The following is a 17171-nucleotide window of genomic DNA, read 5'->3' on the forward strand; positions in this document are numbered from 1 at the left end:
GATTGTACACACATATGAACTTGCTTCTGGCGCCAAACTACATAAAAGGAAGTCAGGCATCATGAACCTAGGCAGAGGAATATCCATGCAAAATCGGGGACAATTGACGGAAGTATCCACATTGAAATGTTTGGGTATTGAATTTAGGAACAACATCCAACACACTATTGCCGTCAATTATAAAAACCTACTTGCAAGCATACGAGCATCTGTACAAGGAAACAGTATGAGGCAACTGGACGAGATACAGAAAATCAAACTAGTAAATGTGTATATAACATCCAAACTTAACTATGTTGTCCAAGCTTTTCCGATGCCATTAGAAACAGCCAGAAGAATTTTATCCGCGATAGGAAGCTTTGTATGCCAAGGCAACATTTTCAAAGTGAAGTTCAATACACTAACACTCCCGACAAGGAAAGGAGGTTTAAACCTTGTTGATGTCAGTTACAGGTCACGAGCGTTATATGTGTGTCGAATGTGCAAGCAATGGAAACAGATGCCCGACAGCTTAACGGCCCACTTGCTGAATGAAATTGCTCCAACAAGCATGCAGCCGCCAATAGATGTGAAGCATATACCAGCTGGTCTTTGTCACCTGAAAACTTTTCTCGTAGAGTACAGTTATATCTCCTCGAGGCTCTCAGCACAGCAGTTGAAGAGAGTAAAGGACATCTATACATATTTGATGGAAGCTAAGGAAGGAAATATTATTGGAAGAAAATACCCCCACAAAGACTGGTCTGCAATTTGGAAAAATATCCACGATCGGAACTTACCCTCTAAGGTGAAAGCAACTTGGTATAATGCAGTCAACAGGAAAATTTCAACTAATTCCAAATTGCACGCTATACATCTCACAAATTCGCCCTTGTGCGCGTCGTGTAACCTTCTTGACACTGAAGAACACCGATTCGTGTGTGAAAGAGTAAGAGACATATGGCATATAGTTAAGGAGAAATTAGCGACCGTTAACAGAACATCTCCAACCGTTTTCACCGCCGCCGTTTTTCTGACTCCAGACGCAGTGCCATACCCTGATACGAAAAGAAATGCTGTTAACTGGCTAAAAGGGCACACTGTGCACTATATCTTGAAGGCAGAAAATACAAGCAAAGAAGGCTATTGGGTGTATCTAACGACTCAGCACCAGCATCTCATGTGGACAAAAGACTACAAAAAAAATTACGCATGCTTCCTAAATAGAATCATGGAATAAAATTAAACAGAGAACAATAGACAGATTAAGATTGGTACGGAATTCAGAGATGTCAGCCTTGCACGATTACAGATGCCTGGAACCGGAATGTCTTCGATCCTTTTACGAGACACTGCAGAAAAGAAATCAAGCCCGCGGCAAGACGCACAGGACTATATCCTCATGAAGAAATTAGACATCAAGTTTTATGTATTGTATTTTTTTTAATTATCTTATGCCATACGCGGAGAAGTTCTAAGTTCTAAAGAAAAAAGTTCTTCAAGGGGTTGCAAGATTTTATGTTTTCCTTATGAAGATGAGAGACTTCACGTATCAGTTTATTTTAATATACTTATCTTTCAATTAGCAAGAGGAAGATTCATTACCTTTAATTCATATTAAGATGAAATATTTATTTCACATTTCTGTTAGCTAAGGTAAATTAGACATCCAGCTTACAGAAAAAAAAAATTGAGAAGCCGAAATAAAAAAAAAATAAAATAAAAAAATAAAAAAAACAAAAAAAACATAAAATAAAACAAAAAGATACAAAAAAAGAAAAAAGTGGCCGAGCACTCGCAAAAAGTAAGAAAAATGAGGACTTGGTATCAAAAACATAAAAATGTACATACAACAAAAAAAGTAAAAAAAAGTTGGTAGAAGGATGGACTCATAATAATAATGATAATAATAACAAAAACGACAAAAGTAAAGAGGCTAGCCGAAGAAGGCAAAGCAAGGTGAGCGTTTGGAAGGGCTGTGAGGGGAGAAGGGAGGCCCTAAATAAAAAAAAAAAAAAAAAAAAAAAAGTGGTTAAGGCGTTGGACTGCTAATCCAATGTGCTCTGCACGCGTGGGTTCGAATCCCATCCTCGTCGAAGAATTTTACGTTAAGCACCCATTTCGGATCACACCTTCTACATACGAAACGCCACTCAGTAGTAGCAACGGAACGTGTATGTGGCAGATAGCATCTGTAAGAAATACGAAACTAAACCGCCTACCAATTGGAAGGACACAACATTCGATAGCGTACGTCTTTCGAATCAAACACCATCTCAAGATCTAAAAACGAATCGAAGTTTGGCACCATGGTGGTGTTTGGGAACGGTGCGTTCTCATTCATATTTAAGTGCTTACTTCTTGCAGTCATTTTAACGTATCGAGCCTATAATACCCCCAACTGTAGCACAACTGTCGCCTTTCGACAGTTTGCTTTCCGTCCGGCCGCCATACGCGGAAGCGATCTGATAGGGCCTGGCTCCATCGCCAACAGCAGGAGCCTCTGGTCTCACAATTCGGCTACGAAGAACGTGGTTTGCTCTTCGAAAGAAACTTGAAAGCAACATCAGCGATGAGGTCATCGAAGGTGACAAATAATTGTTGCGAATCGAGATAATCGCGTAGTTCCACTAGTCGTTATACCTAATGCACAGGACATTTCTCATTTGCATTAGACAACGCTACACGACGATTCGGTGCTTATTTCTGCAGTAAGTAAGTGGGCCGACTACTTTCCTCCGATGGGATACCGACGTGGACAGATGCCATCATTAAATGATTCATGAGTGGGAGCTTGGTCAGCTGCACTGCAGCAGGGCATTACAGCGTTAACACCAGCCACAGTACGATGCGTTTTCGAATCGACAAACGACTTCTTTCCGTAAGGACTAGCGAGGGACGCAGTTTCCGATGCGTCAGACGAGGTGGCCGAGTGGGCAGTCGGCTTTTGGCGGCCGTGGTGTGCGGACCTACGGCGTGTGCTGTGCGCTGCGGTCTGCTGCGCTCCGCTCGGTAAGTCAAGCGCCTGTTGCAGTAGTTACTGCGTTATTTGAGACTCTTGATGGATTCATATTAGAAGGAGAGATGGATCAGCCTAATAGGAGAGACACATTGAAATTTGTTTTTGACCAGAAAGGGCAGAGACCGAATTCGTTCGAAATTGAGACATGGTTAGAAGAAGTTGTGAAAATTTCTTTTGAGGATATTATAGGTATTCACCTTTCAATTGTGAGTAGTATTGTGTATGTCAAGCTTAAAAACACGGAATTGTGTGACAAAATTGTTGAATCTAGTGGCGGAACATTTAAGTTCAAACATCACGATGGCAATGTTAGTGCAGTTCGTGTTACGCATGCTGGCTTTGGATTAAGAACTGTCCGTATCTTTGAGCTACCATTTGAAATCACCGCTGAGCAGATCAACTCCGTGATAGCTCCTTATGGGAGAATAATTAGCAATTTTGCAGAAAAGTGGTCTCCTGCTCACAAGTTCACCGTCTTGAATGGTATCAGGCAACTGCGAGTGGATTTACACAAGCACATACCCTCGTATATAAATGTTTGTGGCTATCGGGCTATAGTCATATATGATGGGCAGCCAAGAACCTGCGCGTCTTGCGGCAGCACAGGCCATGTCCGCTCGCAGTGTATACAACGCCGAGTGGCCCAGCTACCTGCGGGCGAAGCAGTGAGACCCCCGGCCATGTCAACGTTGCCTTTAACTTAAGCAGCGGCAGCCGCTGGACAACTCCATACGCGTGACGCTCCTGACGCTACTCGGGACGCTATCGAGGAAGATGCAGCTCGCGACATTGAAGTGATAATGGAAGTTAGCGACTCGACGGTGACAACACAGCCAGAGTGTCAAGAAAAAGAACCAAATATCTCTGTTCAAATAGAACAAACTCCTGAACCGGTTATAGTCCTTCAGAATGAGCAGTCTCCAGAAAACCATAAGGAAACCAACCCATCACTTGCCAGAGAACAGGACCGAGCGCAAGAAACCCAAGATGTAATGGAAAACGATGAAACCTCCCCAAGAGTCAGTCCTCCAAGGAAACACAAAAAGAGGAGACTAGCTCATAAGGGAGCTGAACAACTGGCACCCCCTTTGCGAGAAAAAGCAAAGCAGATTAGCAACAAACTGCATGAAGAACAACATCGTAATCCGGTTCTGAGTATGCAGGCACCTGACCCCTTGCAAGCTAAATCAAATACACCATGCCCCATGTCAACGGACCAGTCGTCAAACGAGAGGTTGAAGCTGATAGTAAATTTCGATGCAGACAAGGTTTTCCCTGATACTAGAAATGCAGAAAAAGAGACATCGAAAGCTAATCAACACAAAACCTGGGCTGATGAATCGGATGAAATGCATCAAGATGAAGAATTGAACGAAACTGGAGGAACGGAACAGACTTCTGTCCCAAGAGATCAACTGAACACGATGAATACATCATTGCCGGAACATACATGTGAAAAAGGATTTTCCTCCGACAGCACTTCGTATGACGAATACTGACTTCGGTAATGAATAGGACAATATGAACGCAGCGCAAGCCTACAAAATCGCTACGTTGAACATTAATAAGATACGCTCCTCCCTGCATTGACAACATCTCCAAGACTTTCTATACGCAGCTGACGTTGATATACTACTGTTCCAGGAAGTAACAGATATTAAATTAGAAAAGATACGTGGATACAACGCCACAATAAACCCCGGTATCGGTGCAGAGCTGGGAACCGCAATTCTCACGAAAGAAGGCATCCGTGTCACACAAATAGCAAAACTTGAAAACAGCAGAGGGGTTGCAGTGACTGTTAACAATGCCCGCATCATCAACGTTTATGCACCGTCAGGCAACAATCACAGGCGTGCTAGAGCGGATTTTTTTAGAAGGGAAATCGTTCATCTCTTCGGTACACGTCAAGATTATATAATCCTAGCCGGCGATTTTAATTCTGTACTTAGCCCGAAAGACCAGACACCGAATTTCAACAAGTCCGTAGAACTGGAAAGAATAGTCCACCAAATGCAGTTAACCGATACCTGGGAACATACCCATGGCGCACAGGCCGGTTTCACATATTTTAACAGTCACTCAGCAAGCAGGCTAGACAGAATTTACGTGTCGTCCAACCTTAAGAACCATGTACTCCAGTCTGAGGTCTGGCCCACTATGTTTTCTGACCATGCCGCGTACATCACCACAGTAAATTTGGAAAAACAAGAGACTTACCGAGCGAGGGGCATATGGAAACTCAACATTACACATCTCCAAGATGAGGAATGTCGCGTAGCATTTACTAATGTGTGGCAAGAATGCGAGAAACGATTCCCGCGATACAGTTCTGCCATAGCTTGGTGGTTACAATGTGCGAAGCCTAAAATAAGAAGACTGCTGATGGATTACTCGCGACAGAAAAGTTTCTGGATTAAAAAGACGACTGAATTTTATTTTAGCTGCCTTAGGGACCTGTACACCTTGGACACACGACTAATGGAGAACTTTAGCCGGATTCAGAAAGTCAAAGCAAAACTTTTGGCGCTGAAGCGGCGACAGTCAGAAGGTTTTAAAGTCAGAGCGAGACTACACAACGTTGTAGAAGGGGAAGAAACGGCTATGTACCATGTAATGCGCGAGAATAAGAGAGGAAACAGAAAAATACTGACAGAAGTTATGTTACCTGATGGGACCAGGCACACAAAACAGCATGAAATTCAAAACGCTGTTCATAAATATATCTCAGATATGATGTCCACCAAACCTACCGTCGACGAGGCGCGGCGTGATCTTGTTAGAAACGTATCAGGACGAATTAGTACAGAGCAAATAGAAAATCTCATGGCCGAAATAGAAGAGGACGAATTGAAAGACGCAATAGCACAGAGTCCTAAAAATAAGTCTCCAGGACCTGACGGTATCCCCGTGGAATTCTACCAAGTGTTCTGGCCACAAATGAAAAGCAAGTTGCTATGTATGTACAACGAAATCATGAGTGGCACTGTTGCCGCTCCCAAAGAATTTCCTGAAGGGATCATTGTTCCAATTCCTAAGAACTCACTTAGCAAAGCGATTGAAAACCTTCGCCCAGTAACTTTACTCAACAGTGATTACAAAATTATGGCCCGCGTATTAGCAAGAAGAATAAAAATGGTTATTAACTCTGTAACTGGCACGTACCAAACATGTGTAGGCAAAGACAGAAACATCTATCAGAATATATGCGAATATAGGGATATAATATCAACCGCAAATGTATGCCGCATAAAATGTGCTTTAGTGTCATTAGACTTCGAGAAGGCGTTTGACAGGGTCGATCATAAGTATCTTCTTGGTATCATGGAAGTAATGGGATTCCCACCACGATTCGTGAGGATTATTCAACAAATTCTGAAAAACAGTGTAGCACGAATAATGATAAACGGACAACTAAGTAGAGAGATTGAATTGACTGGATCCGTACGTCAAGGTTGCCCAATGTCAATGGCCCTTTTCGCAATAGCAATAGAACCTCTCCTCGCGACACTCACGCATCACCTGCAAGGATTGTGTATAAACGGCAAGAAAATAGTGTGCAACGCCTACGCAGATGATGTGGGCGTCCTGGTTATAAATGAAGATGAAGTGGCGAAAGCTCTTCAGATTGTACACACATATGAACTTGCTTCTGGCGCCAAACTACATAAAAGGAAGTCAGGCATCATGAACCTAGGCAGAGGAATATCCATGCAAAATCGGGGACAATTGACGGAAGTATCCACATTGAAATGTTTGGGTATTGAATTTAGGAACAACATCCAACACACTATTGCCGTCAATTATAAAAACCTACTTGCAAGCATACGAGCATCTGTACAAGGAAACAGTATGAGGCAACTGGACGAGATACAGAAAATCAAACTAGTAAATGTGTATATAACATCCAAACTTAACTATGTTGTCCAAGCTTTTCCGATGCCATTAGAAACAGCCAGAAGAATTTTATCCGCGATAGGAAGCTTTGTATGCCAAGGCAACATTTTCAAAGTGAAGTTCAATACACTAACACTCCCGACAAGGAAAGGAGGTTTAAACCTTGTTGATGTCAGTTACAGGTCACGAGCGTTATATGTGTGTCGAATGTGCAAGCAATGGAAACAGATGCCCGACAGCTTAACGGCCCACTTGCTGAATGAAATTGCTCCAACAAGCATGCAGCCGCCAATAGATGTGAAGCATATACCAGCTGGTCTTTGTCACCTGAAAACTTTTCTCGTAGAGTACAGTTATATCTCCTCGAGGCTCTCAGCACAGCAGTTGAAGAGAGTAAAGGACATCTATACATATTTGATGGAAGCTAAGGAAGGAAATATTATTGAAAGAAAATACCCCCACAAAGACTGGTCTGCAATTTGGAAAAATATCCACGATCGGAACTTACCCTCTAAGGTGAAAGCAACTTGGTATAATGCAGTCAACAGGAAAATTTCAACTAATTCCAAATTGCACGCTATACATCTCACAAATTCGCCCTTGTGCGCGTCGTGTAACCTTCTTGACACTGAAGAACACCGATTCGTGTGTGAAAGAGTAAGAGACATATGGCATATAGTTAAGGAGAAATTAGCGACCGTTAACAGAACATCTCCAACCGTTTTCACCGCCGCAGATTTTCTGACTCCAGACGCAGTGCCATACCCTGATACGAAAAGAAATGCTGTTAACTGGCTAAAAGGGCACACTGTGCACTATATCTTGAAGGCAGAAAATACAAGCAAAGAAGGCTATTGGGTGTATCTAACGACTCAGCACCAGCATCTCATGTGGACAAAAGACTACAAAAAAAATTACGCATGCTTCCTAAATAGAATCATGGAATAAAATTAAACAGAGAACAATAGACAGATTAAGATTGGTACGGAATTCAGAGATGTCAGCCTTGCACGATTACAGATGCCTGGAACCGGAATGTCTTCGATCCTTTTACGAGACACTGCAGAAAAGAAATCAAGCCCGCGGCAAGACGCACAGGACTATATCCTCATGAAGAAATTAGACATCAAGTTTTATGTATTGTATTTTTTTTAATTATCTTATGCCATACGCGGAGAAGTTCTAAGTTCTAAAGAAAAAAGTTCTTCAAGGGGTTGCAAGATTTTATGTTTTCCTTATGAAGATGAGAGACTTCACGTATCAGTTTATTTTAATATACTTATCTTTCAATTAGCAAGAGGAAGATTCATTACCTTTAATTCATATTAAGATGAAATATTTATTTCACATTTCTGTTAGCTAAGGTAAATTAGACATCCAGCTTACAGAAAAAAAAAATTGAGAAGCCGAAATAAAAAAAAAAAAAATAAATAAATAAAAAAAAACAAAAAAAACATAAAATAAAACAAAAAGATACAAAAAAAGAAAAAAGTGGCCGAGCACTCGCAAAAAGTAAGAAAAATGAGGACTTGGTATCAAAAACATAAAAATGTACATACAACAAAAAAAGTAAAAAAAAGTTGGTAGAAGGATGGACTCATAATAATAATGATAATAATAACAAAAACGACAAAAGTAAAGAGGCTAGCCGAAGAAGGCAAAGCAAGGTGAGCGTTTGGAAGGGCTGTGAGGGGAGAAGGGAGGCCCTAAATAAAAAAAAAAAAAAAAAAAAAAAAGTGGTTAAGGCGTTGGACTGCTAATCCAATGTGCTCTGCACGCGTGGGTTCGAATCCCATCCTCGTCGAAGAATTTTACGTTAAGCACCCATTTCGGATCACACCTTCTACATACGAAACGCCACTCAGTAGTAGCAACGGAACGTGTATGTGTAAGATAGCATCTGTAAGAAATACGAAACTAAACCGCCTACCAATTGGAAGGACACAACATTCGATAGCGTACGTCTTTCGAATCAAACACCATCTCAAGATCTAAAAACGAATCGAAGTTTGGCACCATGGTGGTGTTTGGGAACGGTGCGTTCTCATTCATATTTAAGTGCTTACTTCTTGCAGTCATTTTAACGTATCGAGCCTATAATACCCCCAACTGTAGCACAACTGTCGCCTTTCGACAGTTTGCTTTCCGTCCGGCCGCCATACGCGGAAGCGATCTGATAGGGCCTGTCTCCATCGCCAACAGCAGGAGCCTCTGGTCTCACAATTCGGCTACGAAGAACGTGGTTTGCTCTTCGAAAGAAACTTGAAAGCAACATCAGCGATGAGGTCATCGAAGGTGACAAATAATTGTTGCGAATCGAGATAATCGCGTAGTTCCACTAGTCGTTATACCTAATGCACAGGACATTTCTCATTTGCATTAGACAACGCTACACGACGATTCGGTGCTTATTTCTGCAGTAAGTAAGTGGGCCGACTACTTTCCTCCGATGGGATACCGACGTGGACAGATGCCATCATTAAATGATTCATGAGTGGGAGCTTGGTCAGCTGCACTGCAGCAGGGCATTACAGCGTTAACACCAGCCACAGTACGATGCGTTTTCGAATCGACAAACGACTTCTTTCCGTAAGGACTAGCGAGGGACGCAGTTTCCGATGCGTCAGACGAGGTGGCCGAGTGGTTAAGGCGTTAGACTGCTAATCCAATGTGCTCTGCACGCGTGGGTTCAAATCCCATCCTCGTCGAAGAATTTTACGTTAAGCACCCATTTCGGATCACACCTTCTACATACGAAACGCCACTCAGTAGTAGCAACGGAACGTGTATGTGGCAGATAGCATCTGTAAGAAATACGAAACTAAACCGCCTACCAATTGGAAGGACACAACATTCGATAGCGTACGTCTTTCGAATCAAACACCATCTCAAGATCTAAAAACGAATCGAAGTTTGGCACCATGGTGGTGTTTGGGAACGGTGCGTTCTCATTCATATTTAAGTGCTTACTTCTTGCAGTCATTTTAACGTATCGAGCCTATAATACCCCCAACTGTAGCACAACTGTCGCCTTTCGACAGTTTGCTTTCCGTCCGGCCGCCATACGCGGAAGCGATCTGATAGGGCCTGTCTCCATCGCCAACAGCAGGAGCCTCTGGTCTCACAATTCGGCTACGAAGAACGTGGTTTGCTCTTCGAAAGAAACTTGAAAGCAACATCAGCGATGAGGTCATCGAAGGTGACAAATAATTGTTGCGAATCGAGATAATCGCGTAGTTCCACTAGTCGTTATACCTAATGCACAGGACATTTCTCATTTGCATTAGACAACGCTACACGACGATTCGGTGCTTATTTCTGCAGTAAGTAAGTGGGCCGACTACTTTCCTCCGATGGGATACCGACGTGGACAGATGCCATCATTAAATGATTCATGAGTGGGAGCTTGGTCAGCTGCACTGCAGCAGGGCATTACAGCGTTAACACCAGCCACAGTACGATGCGTTTTCGAATCGACAAACGACTTCTTTCCGTAAGGACTAGCGAGGGACGCAGTTTCCGATGCGTCAGACGAGGTGGCCGAGTGGTTAAGGCGTTGGACTGCTAATCCAATGTGCTCTGCACGCGTGGGTTCGAATCCCATCCTCGTCGAAGAATTTTACGTTAAGCACCCATTTCGGATCACACCTTCTACATACGAAACGCCACTCAGTAGTAGCAACGGAACGTGTATGTGGCAGATAGCATCTGTAAGAAATACGAAACTAAACCGCCTACCAATTGGAAGGACACAACATTCGATAGCGTACGTCTTTCGAATCAAACACCATCTCAAGATCTAAAAACGAATCGAAGTTTGGCACCATGGTGGTGTTTGGGAACGGTGCGTTCTCATTCATATTTAAGTGCTTACTTCTTGCAGTCATTTTAACGTATCGAGCCTATAATACCCCCAACTGTAGCACAACTGTCGCCTTTCGACAGTTTGCTTTCCGTCCGGCCGCCATACGCGGAAGCGATCTGATAGGGCCTGTCTCCATCGCCAACAGCAGGAGCCTCTGGTCTCACAATTCGGCTACGAAGAACGTGGTTTGCTCTTCGAAAGAAACTTGAAAGCAACATCAGCGATGAGGTCATCGAAGGTGACAAATAATTGTTGCGAATCGAGATAATCGCGTAGTTCCACTAGTCGTTATACCTAATGCACAGGACATTTCTCATTTGCATTAGACAACGCTACACGACGATTCGGTGCTTATTTCTGCAGTAAGTAAGTGGGCCGACTACTTTCCTCCGATGGGATACCGACGTGGACAGATGCCATCATTAAATGATTCATGAGTGGGAGCTTGGTCAGCTGCACTGCAGCAGGGCATTACAGCGTTAACACCAGCCACAGTACGATGCGTTTTCGAATCGACAAACGACTTCTTTCCGTAAGGACTAGCGAGGGACGCAGTTTCCGATGCGTCAGACGAGGTGGCCGAGTGGTTAAGGCGTTGGACTGCTAATCCAATGTGCTCTGCACGCGTGGGTTCGAATCCCATCCTCGTCGAAGAATTTTACGTTAAGCACCCATTTCGGATCACACCTTCTACATACGAAACGCCACTCAGTAGTAGCAACGGAACGTGTATGTGGCAGATAGCATCTGTAAGAAATACGAAACTAAACCGCCTACCAATTGGAAGGACACAACATTCGATAGCGTACGTCTTTCGAATCAAACACCATCTCAAGATCTAAAAACGAATCGAAGTTTGGCACCATGGTGGTGTTTGGGAACGGTGCGTTCTCATTCATATTTAAGTGCTTACTTCTTGCAGTCATTTTAACGTATCGAGCCTATAATACCCCCAACTGTAGCACAACTGTCGCCTTTCGACAGTTTGCTTTCCGTCCGGCCGCCATACGCGGAAGCGATCTGATAGGGCCTGTCTCCATCGCCAACAGCAGGAGCCTCTGGTCTCACAATTCGGCTACGAAGAACGTGGTTTGCTCTTCGAAAGAAACTTGAAAGCAACATCAGCGATGAGGTCATCGAAGGTGACAAATAATTGTTGCGAATCGAGATAATCGCGTAGTTCCACTAGTCGTTATACCTAATGCACAGGACATTTCTCATTTGCATTAGACAACGCTACACGACGATTCGGTGCTTATTTCTGCAGTAAGTAAGTGGGCCGACTACTTTCCTCCGATGGGATACCGACGTGGACAGATGCCATCATTAAATGATTCATGAGTGGGAGCTTGGTCAGCTGCACTGCAGCAGGGCATTACAGCGTTAACACCAGCCACAGTACGATGCGTTTTCGAATCGACAAACGACTTCTTTCCGTAAGGACTAGCGAGGGACGCAGTTTCCGATGCGTCAGACGAGGTGGCCGAGTGGTTAAGGCGTTGGACTGCTAATCCAATGTGCTCTGCACGCGTGGGTTCGAATCCCATCCTCGTCGAAGAATTTTACGTTAAGCACCCATTTCGGATCACACCTTCTACATACGAAACGCCACTCAGTAGTAGCAACGGAACGTGTATGTGGCAGATAGCATCTGTAAGAAATACGAAACTAAACCGCCTACCAATTGGAAGGACACAACATTCGATAGCGTACGTCTTTCGAATCAAACACCATCTCAAGATCTAAAAACGAATCGAAGTTTGGCACCATGGTGGTGTTTGGGAACGGTGCGTTCTCATTCATATTTAAGTGCTTACTTCTTGCAGTCATTTTAACGTATCGAGCCTATAATACCCCCAACTGTAGCACAACTGTCGCCTTTCGACAGTTTGCTTTCCGTCCGGCCGCCATACGCGGAAGCGATCTGATAGGGCCTGTCTCCATCGCCAACAGCAGGAGCCTCTGGTCTCACAATTCGGCTACGAAGAACGTGGTTTGCTCTTCGAAAGAAACTTGAAAGCAACATCAGCGATGAGGTCATCGAAGGTGACAAATAATTGTTGCGAATCGAGATAATCGCGTAGTTCCACTAGTCGTTATACGTAATGCACAGGACATTTCTCATTTGCATTAGACAACGCTACACGACGATTCGGTGCTTATTTCTGCAGTAAGTAAGTGGGCCGACTACTTTCCTCCGATGGGATACCGACGTGGACAGATGCCATCATTAAATGATTCATGAGTGGGAGCTTGGTCAGCTGCACTGCAGCAGGGCATTACAGCGTTAACACCAGCCACAGTACGATGCGTTTTCGAATCGACAAACGACTTCTTTCCGTAAGGACTAGCGAGGGACGCAGTTTCCGATGCGTCAGACGAGGTGGCCGAGTGGTTAAGGCGTTGGACTGCTAATCCAATGTGCTCTGCACGCGTGGGTTCGAATCCCATCCTCGTCGAAGAATTTTACGTTAAGCACCCATTTCGGATCACACCTTCTACATACGAAACGCCACTCAGTAGTAGCAACGGAACGTGTATGTGGCAGATAGCATCTGTAAGAAATACGAAACTAAACCGCCTACCAATTGGAAGGACACAACATTCGATAGCGTACGTCTTTCGAATCAAACACCATCTCAAGATCTAAAAACGAATCGAAGTTTGGCACCATGGTGGTGTTTGGGAACGGTGCGTTCTCATTCATATTTAAGTGCTTACTTCTTGCAGTCATTTTAACGTATCGAGCCTATAATACCCCCAACTGTAGCACAACTGTCGCCTTTCGACAGTTTGCTTTCCGTCCGGCCGCCATACGCGGAAGCGATCTGATAGGGCCTGTCTCCATCGCCAACAGCAGGAGCCTCTGGTCTCACAATTCGGCTACGAAGAACGTGGTTTGCTCTTCGAAAGAAACTTGAAAGCAACATCAGCGATGAGGTCATCGAAGGTGACAAATAATTGTTGCGAATCGAGATAATCGCGTAGTTCCACTAGTCGTTATACCTAATGCACAGGACATTTCTCATTTGCATTAGACAACGCTACACGACGATTCGGTGCTTATTTCTGCAGTAAGTAAGTGGGCCGACTACTTTCCTCCGATGGGATACCGACGTGGACAGATGCCATCATTAAATGATTCATGAGTGGGAGCTTGGTCAGCTGCACTGCAGCAGGGCATTACAGCGTTAACACCAGCCACAGTACGATGCGTTTTCGAATCGACAAACGACTTCTTTCCGTAAGGACTAGCCAGGGACGCAGTTTCCGATGCGTCAGACGAGGTGGCCGAGTGGGCAGTCGGCTTTTGGCGGCCGTGGTGTGCGGACCTACGGCGTGTGCTGTGCGCTGCGGTCTGCTGCGCTCCGCTCGGTAAGTCAAGCGCCTGTTGCAGTAGTTACTGCGTTATTTGAGACTCTTGATGGATTCATATTAGAAGGAGAGATGGATCAGCCTAATAGGAGAGACACATTGAAATTTGTTTTTGACCAGAAAGGGCAGAGACCGAATTCGTTCGAAATTGAGACATGGTTAGAAGAAGTTGTGAAAATTTCTTTTGAGGATATTATAGGTATTCACCTTTCAATTGTGAGTAGTATTGTGTATGTCAAGCTTAAAAACACGGAATTGTGTGACAAAATTGTTGAATCTAGTGGCGGAACATTTAAGTTCAAACATCACGATGGCAATGTTAGTGCAGTTCGTGTTACGCATGCTGGCTTTGGATTAAGAACTGTCCGTATCTTTGAGCTACCATTTGAAATCACCGCTGAGCAGATCAACTCCGTGATAGCTCCTTATGGGAGAATAATTAGCAATTTTGCAGAAAAGTGGTCTCCTGCTCACAAGTTCACCGTCTTGAATGGTATCAGGCAACTGCGAGTGGATTTACACAAGCACATACCCTCGTATATAAATGTTTGTGGCTATCGGGCTATAGTCATATATGATGGGCAGCCAAGAACCTGCGCGTCTTGCGGCAGCACAGGCCATGTCCGCTCGCAGTGTATACAACGCCGAGTGGCCCAGCTACCTGCGGGCGAAGCAGTGAGACCCCCGGCCATGTCAACGTTGCCTTTAACTTAAGCAGCGGCAGCCGCTGGACAACTCCATACGCGTGACGCTCCTGACGCTACTCGGGACGCTATCGAGGAAGATGCAGCTCGCGACATTGAAGTGATAATGGAAGTTAGCGACTCGACGGTGACAACACAGCCAGAGTGTCAAGAAAAAGAACCAAATATCTCTGTTCAAATAGAACAAACTCCTGAACCGGTTATAGTCCTTCAGAATGAGCAGTCTCCAGAAAACCATAAGGAAACCAACCCATCACTTGCCAGAGAACAGGACCGAGCGCAAGAAACCCAAGATGTAATGGAAAACGATGAAACCTCCCCAAGAGTCAGTCCTCCAAGGAAACACAAAAAGAGGAGACTAGCTCATAAGGGAGCTGAACAACTGGCACCCCCTTTGCGAGAAAAAGCAAAGCAGATTAGCAACAAACTGCATGAAGAACAACATCGTAATCCGGTTCTGAGTATGCAGGCACCTGACCCCTTGCAAGCTAAATCAAATACACCATGCCCCATGTCAACGGACCAGTCGTCAAACGAGAGGTTGAAGCTGATAGTAAATTTCGATGCAGACAAGGTTTTCCCTGATACTAGAAATGCAGAAAAAGAGACATCGAAAGCTAATCAACACAAAACCTGGGCTGATGAATCGGATGAAATGCATCAAGATGAAGAATTGAACGAAACTGGAGGAACGGAACAGACTTCTGTCCCAAGAGATCAACTGAACACGATGAATACATCATTGCCGGAACATACATGTGAAAAAGGATTTTCCTCCGACAGCACTTCGTATGACGAATACTGACTTCGGTAATGAATAGGACAATATGAACGCAGCGCAAGCCTACAAAATCGCTACGTTGAACATTAATAAGATACGCTCCTCCCTGCATTGACAACATCTCCAAGACTTTCTATACGCAGCTGACGTTGATATACTACTGTTCCAGGAAGTAACAGATATTAAATTAGAAAAGATACGTGGATACAACGCCACAATAAACCCCGGTATCGGTGCAGAGCTGGGAACCGCAATTCTCACGAAAGAAGGCATCCGTGTCACACAAATAGCAAAACTTGAAAACAGCAGAGGGGTTGCAGTGACTGTTAACAATGCCCGCATCATCAACGTTTATGCACCGTCAGGCAACAATCACAGGCGTGCTAGAGCGGATTTTTTTAGAAGGGAAATCGTTCATCTCTTCGGTACACGTCAAGATTATATAATCCTAGCCGGCGATTTTAATTCTGTACTTAGCCCGAAAGACCAGACACCGAATTTCAACAAGTCCGTAGAACTGGAAAGAATAGTCCACCAAATGCAGTTAACCGATACCTGGGAACATACCCATGGCGCACAGGCCGGTTTCACATATTTTAACAGTCACTCAGCAAGCAGGCTAGACAGAATTTACGTGTCGTCCAACCTTAAGAACCATGTACTCCAGTCTGAGGTCTGGCCCACTATGTTTTCTGACCATGCCGCGTACATCACCACAGTAAATTTGGAAAAACAAGAGACTTACCGAGCGAGGGGCATATGGAAACTCAACATTACACATCTCCAAGATGAGGAATGTCGCGTAGCATTTACTAATGTGTGGCAAGAATGCGAGAAACGATTCCCGCGATACAGTTCTGCCATAGCTTGGTGGTTACAATGTGCGAAGCCTAAAATAAGAAGACTGCTGATGGATTACTCGCGACAGAAAAGTTTCTGGATTAAAAAGACGACTGAATTTTATTTTAGCTGCCTTAGGGACCTGTACACCTTGGACACACGACTAATGGAGAACTTTAGCCGGATTCAGAAAGTCAAAGCAAAACTTTTGGCGCTGAAGCGGCGACAGTCAGAAGGTTTTAAAGTCAGAGCGAGACTACACAACGTTGTAGAAGGGGAAGAAACGGCTATGTACCATGTAATGCGCGAGAATAAGAGAGGAAACAGAAAAATACTGACAGAAGTTATGTTACCTGATGGGACCAGGCACACAAAACAGCATGAAATTCAAAATGCTGTTCATAAATATATCTCAGATATGATGTCCACCAAACCTACCGTCGACGAGGCGCGGCGTGATCTTGTTAGAAACGTATCAGGACGAATTAGTACAGAGCAAATAGAAAATCTCATGGCCGAAATAGAAGAGGACGAATTGAAAGACGCAATAGCACAGAGTCCTAAAAATAAGTCTCCAGGACCTGACGGTATCCCCGTGGAATTCTACCAAGTGTTCTGGCCACAAATGAAAAGCAAGTTGCTATGTATGTACAACGAAATCATGAGTGGCACTGTTGCCGCTCCCAAAGAATTTCCTGAAGGGATCAT

General features: G+C 44.1%; 5 non-coding genes across 5 annotated transcripts; all 5 read left to right on the plus strand.

Moving 5' to 3' along the window:
• Positions 1-9524: 9524 nt before the first annotated feature.
• On the plus strand, positions 9525-9606 carry Trnas-gcu. The gene has a single exon. It is a non-coding gene; the product is annotated as a tRNA-Ser (tRNA).
• An 822-nt stretch (positions 9607-10428) lies between these two features.
• On the plus strand, positions 10429-10510 carry Trnas-gcu. Its single transcript has one exon. It is a non-coding gene; the product is annotated as a tRNA-Ser (tRNA).
• An 822-nt stretch (positions 10511-11332) lies between these two features.
• Positions 11333-11414, plus strand: Trnas-gcu. Its single transcript has one exon. It is a non-coding gene; the product is annotated as a tRNA-Ser (tRNA).
• Positions 11415-12236: 822 nt separating this feature from the next.
• Trnas-gcu lies at positions 12237-12318 on the plus strand. The gene has a single exon. It is a non-coding gene; the product is annotated as a tRNA-Ser (tRNA).
• An 822-nt stretch (positions 12319-13140) lies between these two features.
• On the plus strand, positions 13141-13222 carry Trnas-gcu. Its single transcript has one exon. It is a non-coding gene; the product is annotated as a tRNA-Ser (tRNA).
• Positions 13223-17171: the final 3949 nt, after the last annotated feature.

The sequence above is a fragment of the Schistocerca americana genome, chromosome 2, assembly GCF_021461395.2.
Source record: "Schistocerca americana isolate TAMUIC-IGC-003095 chromosome 2, iqSchAmer2.1, whole genome shotgun sequence".
Lineage (NCBI taxonomy): Eukaryota > Metazoa > Arthropoda > Insecta > Orthoptera > Acrididae > Schistocerca > Schistocerca americana.